Raw genomic sequence first — 8422 nt, 5'->3', positions numbered from 1 at the left:
TTCCATCAAGAATATGCAGGAATATTGAGGGTTCTGCTTTCCTCATCATGCTACTAGTTACACACAACCTGCACAGGCTTGAGTCATCTGAAAGCTACCCTCTATTTATTGGCTATAATTTCAAGACATCACTGGGCTTGTTTTATATTTTATAACTACTAATGAGGCCTGAAAACAGTGGCTTTTCATGTGTTATCACAAATTATGCTCCTCATCTGTTCAGCTAAATTTCAACCACACTTTATTCCAAAATACGTTTATTTCAAAGTATGCTGTGACAGAGGGCTGCTGCTTCCATTTTGCAATGTGTTAAACAACTTGTATCACACCTATTTGGAGACAGGTAATTAAAATACAGGCTGCCAACTGAGGTTCAAAAGTCTTTTTCTTTGCATGAAAAGTAACAGTAATTCCTAAAAATAGTTATATGACTGAAAGCCTGAGGTGATCTTTAGTACAATAACTGAAAGAAATCCAAAACCAAAGCCAAAGATAGACAAACAAAGTAAATAAACTTGGGTAAAAAGCATAAAAGTGTAAAGTGATTGCATGTTTACAAACTTAGATTAAAAAGAAATTATTAGCAAAAAAAAAAATTAGAGAAGACATTTTATTGTGTTCTGGATTTGTGGAACAAAGATGAAGCAATTCACCTCAGCTATCATTTACAATGTTTTTTTATAATAAGTGCTTAGAGTATTGTTTCCAGCAGTGTTCTAACTCCAGGTTGAACACCCAGCATTCAGCATCACCTGGCTGCAGCTACTGTGCACCGATCTCTCTGAAGAGCTGGGGTCTAGTGGAGGGAGCCAGGCAGGGTGGAGTGGGTGCCTTCTAGCTGGACAGTTCCCAGACCTATCTTTTAACTCTTCTTCCTCCACTTCCCTACCATATAACATAATAGCTGTGACAAATTTTATTTTGTTCTTTTTTCCTTGTTATAACTTGATATGTACAGCATACATACTTTTTTTGTTAGAAGAGGTGTATCATGGATCTAGCATCACTGAACTGCAGACAAACCTTATGACATATGTAAGCATTTGACAAGCTTTGGGCTTCAATAAGGATGGAGACAATGCTTCCCAAAGGAAAGGATTACTTTCTTCAGCGGCTGGTTGGTTGATTTTCTGCCATATTTTCACGATGCCAACCACACTTTGATGTCTTCTCTCCAGCAACTGGTGACAGGACCTGAGGGAATGGCCTGAAGTTGTATCAGGGGAGGTTTAAGTTGGATATTGGAAAAAGGTTCTTCACCCAGAGGGTGGTTGGGCACTGGAGCAGGCTCCCCAGGGAAGTGGTCACAGCACCAAGCCTGTCAGTTCAAGAAGCATTTGGACAATACACTCAGGCACATGGTGTGACTCTCTGGGATGGTCCTGTGCAGGGCCAAGTGCTGGACTCGATGATCCTTGTGAGTTCCTTCCAACTCAGAATATTCTGCAGTTCTAAGATTTTCTCCTGCTAATTTCTGCAAAGATAAGGACTATGCTATGACAAGACAAGTGGAATCTGGGCCAACGACAGCTACCAGTCCCCTCCCCGCCGCCCCCCCCCGCTCGCTTCTGTAGCTTTATTACATCGTGGGGTGTTCACGTCGGAAGAGAAGAGTCCCCACCGCGGGGCACACCTGGGCCACCCACGCTGCCTCCGCCCGGGCTCTGCCCCCAGTGCCGCGGGGGTGTCTGTCCCGGGCCGGTCCCGGCGCATCCCCCGCTCCATGCAGGGATTGAGGCGCCGGGCCGAACCCCGCCTCCTGCCCGCCGGCCCCGCCCGTCCCCGCGGCCTGCGGCGCTGCTGCGGCGCTGCCCGTGTGTCCGGGCCGGAGCGGAGCGCTGGGGTGAGCGTCCCTGCCGCCCCCGGGGACCGGGGGGCGAGGGGAACAGGGGGGCAATGGGCCGAGGGGGATGCGGGGCGTCCTGCTGGCGGAGGGGCGGCGGGGCCGCCATTGCGGCCCGGCTCTTTCCTCCCTTCCGTTCCCTCCCTTCCCTTTCCCCACCTCCTCCCACGGCGGTGCCGCCGCTCTCCCCGCGGAGGGGGCGCGTTTGGCTCCCCAGGTACGTCGCCCGCTGTCCTGGGACGGAGGGGCGGGGGGGGAAATAAGCGGCGCTTGGCGGGGGCAGGGAGAGGAGGAAGAGGAGGAGGAGGAAGAGGAAGAGGAAGAAGGAGGAGGAGGAGGAGGAGGAGGAGGAAGGAGGTCACATGCGAGAGGCGGGCGGGGCGGGGGTCCCTCTGCGGGAGGGGGGTACCTGTGGGTCTCGGGGGATGCTCGGCGGGCAGTGCCGCCTCTTCTGCACCCCCGCCTCCCGCATGCCCTGCGCCGCTCCTGCTGTTGGCAGGCCTGGAGGAGGAGGAGGGTTGCTTTTCCCCTCTCCTTGAGATCCTAGTCCGGCAGATACATCCTCACGGAGGTACGGCGACCTGTTTGTCCTGCTGGTAACGGTGTGAAACAAACCGGGGCGTGTGAACCTCCGGTTTCCATCGCGGGAAAATGTTATGCTGAGGGTTAATTTTAGCGTCGGGCTGATTTAGGCAACTTTGGAGAGGCGCTATCCATTTTCAGAAGCCGAATTTAAAGTGGGTCATTCATTCTTGGAATGTGGCGTTTTGCATGTATCTGAGGGGTCGCCCTGGTAGATCTGCAGAGCGAGCTGGCGAAGCTCTCAATACTGTGATTTAATCTCCATTATCAGTTCAAGTTACGCATTGATGAAGTGCTTATGCTGAGCAGTTCCCAACTTCGCTGTAGTCAGGTGTGAGTAGACACGCTGATTGACTTTAACATGGAAAATATTCACCACAAATACTAAACTTGCAGAAAGAGGTTGTTTGTATGTTTGTTTGTTTTAAATCATATTAGTGTTTTAAATCATGTTAGTGTGCTTAGAGGTATAAGGCCATTGCTGTGTTTCTGCACAGTGTCACCAATACATTTTATTATGTGCATTTGTCATCTTGGTTTTTATAATGCGATGTAGAATTGTGTTGAACATCAATTGCTGTGAAAATTGTCGGTTTGTGCTAGAAATCCTAGTGTTTTGGGGGATTGTTAGTCCATCCAACATTGTGAGAAAGCCCATTTCTATTTATAAGTCAATAGTGTTGTTATTATTTTTAGTAGGTGTTTTTCATCAGCTTTGCAGTTTTAAGTAGGCCAGATGCAGAGTGATTCAATTTCTCTTGATTTGTTGATGGTGTTCAGGGCCAGATACTTTGCATAAGATGCACCAATGGTCCTCTTGTTATGACAGAAATCCGTGACTTTAAGTATTTAAATATTTGACCTTTTTAATGATACTGAAATTTGTGAAATACTAACCTTAGTTCAGATGGACTAGGTCTTCTTTTTGGTGTATTTGAGTGTGGTTGGCTTGATGCAATGGGGTTTAATTTTCTTGAATTCTCAAGTGTTTAGCCATGATTTTTTCAAACTGAGTTTAGCACAATAGTTCTAGGCCTTTGTTCATGTGAAAGAATGTATTTAGACTACCGTATTAAACTTTGTCAGTCCATTCTAGTTAAACATTAAAGCTTTTTTGTTTAAATGTTTTACAGGGCCAAACCTTATTTCTAGTAAGCAGGACTAATGACTTCATTCAGTGAGTTAAGTCAGCATACACAGTATTATCAGTGCTTTTTCAGAAGATATCGATGACATGGTAATGGTAAAGCACACTTGTGACAGCAGGAACTGTGATTTGACATGTTTAGGCAGCAGCATCCAGCAAACTCATCTGAGTCACTTCAAAGGATCACAGATTTATTGCTTGTTAAACGTTCTCTAATTTAACTGTATCTGCTAAAAATCTGTTCTTAATTTGAAGTCGTTAGTGATTGTGTTAAAAGACAACTTGCACATTACCTCTCTGCCTCGCTGTCTTAAATTCAGCTAGGAGTAGGATTAAAAATGAAAGGTTGAAAAAAGTAATGTTAGTAAAGAGCCAAATGAATGTCTTGTAATGATGTCACGCTTTTCATATGAAGTTCGGCTGCTCAGTCATTGGCTGAAGCCCTGAAGCAGCATCCCTTCAGACATCAGGAGTTAATTTCTATCTTACACTGACAGCAAAACTAGATAAATTATGTGGAAGTGTGTTAAAATAAATATTTTCTGCTGAAGGTTCAGATGTAGGTCTTTTCTAGAACTTGCTGCTGTTTGGACTGGGTAATTATTTCCTTACAACGTCCTTTAAGCCTTAAGAAATAAAATGGAGGTAGTATGTAAAACCTGATATTTCCTTTTGCTTTGAAGCATCTTCAAGTGATATAAAATAGGAGTTAAGCATGAAAAAATATTTTAAAAGTTTGTCCTGTATTCTAAAGTGGATGTCAATTTCTTGAAATTCTGCATTCTTTAAGAGCTCTGAAGAATTTTTAGGCCTTGAGTTTGCCTGGGGTAAACTTTTGCACCATTGTGTGGAATAGTTTTTGAGTGGGTGACAGAATCCTGGGTGTTTCTCACTAATACATAAAATGAATGACCTGTTTCAGGAGGAGTCCCACAGTTCTGTGCTAGCAAAAGAATAGCTTTGCTTGTCCAAGTAGTATCTGGCTAGCAGCCCTGGGGCATATGTTTATTGTTGCTCTGGAGAAAAAACAAGCAAACAAATGTGTATGAGTAGCCATGTAATGAACCAGTATAGTGGAGAAAATTTGTGGTGAAATCTTCATTTCTGAGAGCTCAAAGCCCAATCCAACCTGACCTTGGACACTGCAAGGGATAGGGCATCAGTAACTTCTCTGGCAGCCTGTGTCAGTGTCCCACCACCCTCACAGTAAACAGTTTCTTCCTAATACCTATTCTAAACCTGCTCACTTTCAATCTGCAGCCATTCCCCTTTGTCCTATCAGTACATGCCCTTGTAAAAAGTCCCTCTCCAGCTCTCTTGTAGGCCCACTTTAGGTAGTGGAAGATGCTCTAAGGTGTCCCTGGAGCCTTCTCTTCTCCAGGCTGAACAACCCCAACTCACTCAGCCTGTCTTCAGCTTTTCAAGCTGACTTGCTCCAGCAGATCCACATCCTTCTGATGTTGAGGGCCCCAGAGCTAGATGGGGGTAACCAGAGCTGGGTGAGGATGACTCTGAAGAGCTGTTCTTTCACATGCTCTTTCACATATCTGGTTTGAGTTCATTTTAGAAGTGAAAGTCTGGCTGTTGAGAAGGAGTCCTGAGGGGAAGAGACAATGGAGATAAAAGTAAGGGCAATGCTGATGGCAAATTTACAAGCTGTTTACTCTGCCATTTTCTCAGCTCTTGCAGAATAAAAAAATGAAGTGTTTGGAAAAGGGCAGCAGTGTTTTGCAGGACATGGCTCAAGTAGCAGGGCTTCTTCAGCTGTAGGGAAAAACTAGTCCAAGGTTGGAGGACTCTGATTTGACTTTATGAATCTGAGTCTCACTCTTGGGATGGGGGAAGGTGACACTTCTGTTCCCTCAGATGTTCTAGTAGCCTAAAAAATTTATTTCCTTTTTTTTCCTTTCTCTTTTTCACCTTCTTTCAAAGGTCTGAGAAAAATATCATTCCGTACGAATGCAGGATGTGTGCAACTGCCCTGTTACTTTTGTTAGGTCACCATTAGAGCATAGGAAATTGGGGAAACATCTTTCTCAAGGAAACTGGTGGTTTGTTGTTTTGTTTTTGTTTGTTAGTGATTTTGGTTTTTTTTACAGGTAGAAGTTATTTAAGGTAAGAACTGTTACTTCAGGATCAAGCAGAGCTACTCTAGGTCTGAACACTCAGATAAAGCTAAACTCTTTGTAAGAAGTTCTCTCCTGTGTGCTGGTAAATCTTGCCCTGCCCCTCCGATGGGAAACCTTCCCAGTCTTTAAATGTGTTGCATATTTGTAACTTGTAATTCCTGCTGTGTTGCTTAATTGAAAATCTAGAGTATTGCCACAATACTCTACAGTATCTTCTGCTTATGTTCGGGGAATTTTGTGGGTGTGTATCAGTTTGAAATTTTCGGTCTTATTTTATTAAAGTGTCTAGTTTGGTTTGGTTTGTTTATTGGTTTGTTTTTTTTTAAATATTCCCTCATGTTCACTAAGGAACATTTGTTTTGAACAGAACAGTGTCTCAGACTGAGTGGTATTTTTAAAGGCACTGAAACCTTAAAATGCTTCTGAGGCAATGATGTGTTACAGCTAGAGACAGAATGAGTGCAGCTTGGAAGGGATTTAAGTGCCCTTCAGGAATGGGAGCAATGATATCAGGAGGTCACTAGTAATGTATCTGCTACAAGCGGATTTCATGAAAATTAGTTCTTGCAGTTATATAAACAGAAGAGGGAGAGAGTATGTTAGTAGAGTGGGTTTTGTTCATTTATAGCATTCACAGTAGAGAACAGTATAAAAAATGTGTCTGGGTAAGCTTTGGAAGCAGTCTCCAGCTCTTTGGGATTTTTATTCCCCCTGATTTACAATCCTCATTACTTCATCTTAGAATTTGGTTTTATCTGTGTTGGCTCTTAATCTGGGTGCATGCTAGGGTTGTTAGAAAACACACTGAGAGAATTCTGCTAATACTCCTTCAGGTTAATACAACTTTATACCAGATAGTCTCATTTTCTTGGACTTTGAATAAGCAATGTACCAAAGCAGTATACTGTCCAAGATAAAGGTGTCTCTGCCTAGATAAAGAATGACATTGGACTTCGTGATGGTGAAAGAGCAGATGGTTATGTTATGACACTTAGTTCCCGGACCCTGAGGTCTTTCATTGGTTCTAGAGAAGGTATTTAGCAAACTCAGGTCTGGCCTACTGTACTACACTGGGTGAAATCCTGGAGTGCCTGTGACAAGCTGTTCATTGTGAGGTGGATACTGCCCACTGTTGCCGTGGGAGTTAGATGCTGAAAAAATCTCCTGGAGCAGTCAATTAGGGGTGAGATAAGAAAGGGTTTATTTTGCCAAGGCAAAGATGTTACAAGACGCTCCCCGGCTGTGCCTGAGATGTTACGTTTTATAATACCATCCATCCAATCCCAGATGTGTCCGCCCTGTGGCCTTTACTCTGGACCGCCCCGGGTCCACCCCCTGAGAAATGGGTCTGGGGGCTTTCGGGACCCTCTGTTCATCCCATCTTCATCAGAGCACAAAGGGTACATAGTCACCCAGTTTTTGACCGTGTTCTGTGGTTTAGGCAAAGATACAAGCATTCTCCAGACAATCTGGGCCTTGCCTTGACAAAAGACTAAACATTTCTGCTGTATTCGGGGGTAGGAGTGATATAGGGAGCATAGAATGGGGTAAGAGGGTTAAGGAATGTGTAAACAAGGGTGCTAGAGGGAAAGGGACAAGGGATGAAGGGTTGCTGCTTTTAAAATCTACTTATAAAACTTATAAGGCTAACCAATATTAGAAAAATAAAAAAAAAAAACATTAGGGGCTTAAGGCATCACCACCCTGGCTGTGGGATGGGATATTGCCCAGGCTCCTCCTCACGCAAAAAGCTGTCGACTCAGAACTTGCTGACTTGAAGACCATTATCTGAAATTGCCTTTAAGTATAACTTACATATTTGAATGTTAGTGTTATAATACCAGTTACTGTATTAAGCTCTGTTCTTGTGAGAAATTTTGGTTTTATCTGTGCCATGTATTGTGTTCCTACAGAATAACAGGTAGTGTAAGCAGCAATGTAAGCCCTTTTATCAGAAAATAACTCTTTTAGTAAGGAGAGAAGAGGCAAAGAACTGGCATATGAGGAAAGTTTTTGACAAGAAAATGCGTTATTCTTTTGTTTTGTTATGAATGAACTTTAGTACTCTCTCCGTTTCAGCTTTTCTGTGACCTTGTAGTTTTCACAGTGCTTCAGCATCTTGGCCATTAGATTGGCCATGTCATCCTATTTTACTCGTTGGAAAGAAAAAATATTTTCAGATGAATTTTTTTAACCTTCACAGAAAAGCTGTTTATGGTGGGAATTCTTGGGCCATATATAGTGTTATCAGAGACATATAATAGGTATCTAGGTTTTAAATATGTTTCAACAGCAACTGTGACACAGTGTTACACTGTGTGTCTAGTTACTTTATACAGATATGATTTCTCTGGTATCTTAACCTAAACTAGTATTGCCTTTTCCAAAAATTGCATCTGTGTGACACTTTCAGTTTTGATTTTGCTGAGCTGTTGATAGCCTTTGAGTAAGCCTTTTTTTTTTTTCTTCAATCACATATATTATCTCATCAACGCTGCCTCTGTTCAATCTTAAACATCCACTGGTCAGATTATGTGACCAATACATCTGTTCTAGAGCAAGCAGCTGTCACAAGTATTGAGGCCATGTTGCTGAGAACGCAGCTGCGATGGGCAGGGCATGTCTCAAGGATGAAGGACCACCGCCTCCCTAAGATCCTACTCTATGGTGAACTTGCCACTGGCTACCGCATGAGAGGAGCCCCGAAGAAAAGATACAAGG

The 8422-nt window shown here is 43.4% G+C and overlaps 1 protein-coding gene across 5 annotated transcripts in view; it reads left to right on the top strand.

The window, feature by feature from the left end:
* The first annotated feature begins 1773 nt into the window (after positions 1–1773).
* Positions 1774–8422, top strand: part of STARD3NL (STARD3 N-terminal like) — a 24384-nt gene continuing 17735 nt past the window's right edge. For 3 of the 5 annotated variants that reach the window (XM_017822011.1, XM_017822001.1, XM_017821971.1), the window contains exon 1: positions 1774–1843. The gene's annotated coding sequence lies outside the window, so the exon portion shown is untranslated. Of the gene's footprint in view, positions 1844–1945; positions 2061–2307; positions 2415–8422 lie in introns of those variants that run through there. The other 2 variants (XM_017821991.1, XM_017821980.1) reach the window with 2 other exon arrangements.

Source organism: Lepidothrix coronata, unplaced genomic scaffold (genome assembly GCF_001604755.1).
Source record: "Lepidothrix coronata isolate B3197 unplaced genomic scaffold, Lepidothrix_coronata-1.0 Scaffold3, whole genome shotgun sequence".
In the NCBI taxonomy this organism is placed as follows: domain Eukaryota; kingdom Metazoa; phylum Chordata; class Aves; order Passeriformes; family Pipridae; genus Lepidothrix; species Lepidothrix coronata.
Note: the sequence above shows the minus strand (reverse complement) of the source record. Positions and strands in the feature narration are given on the sequence as shown.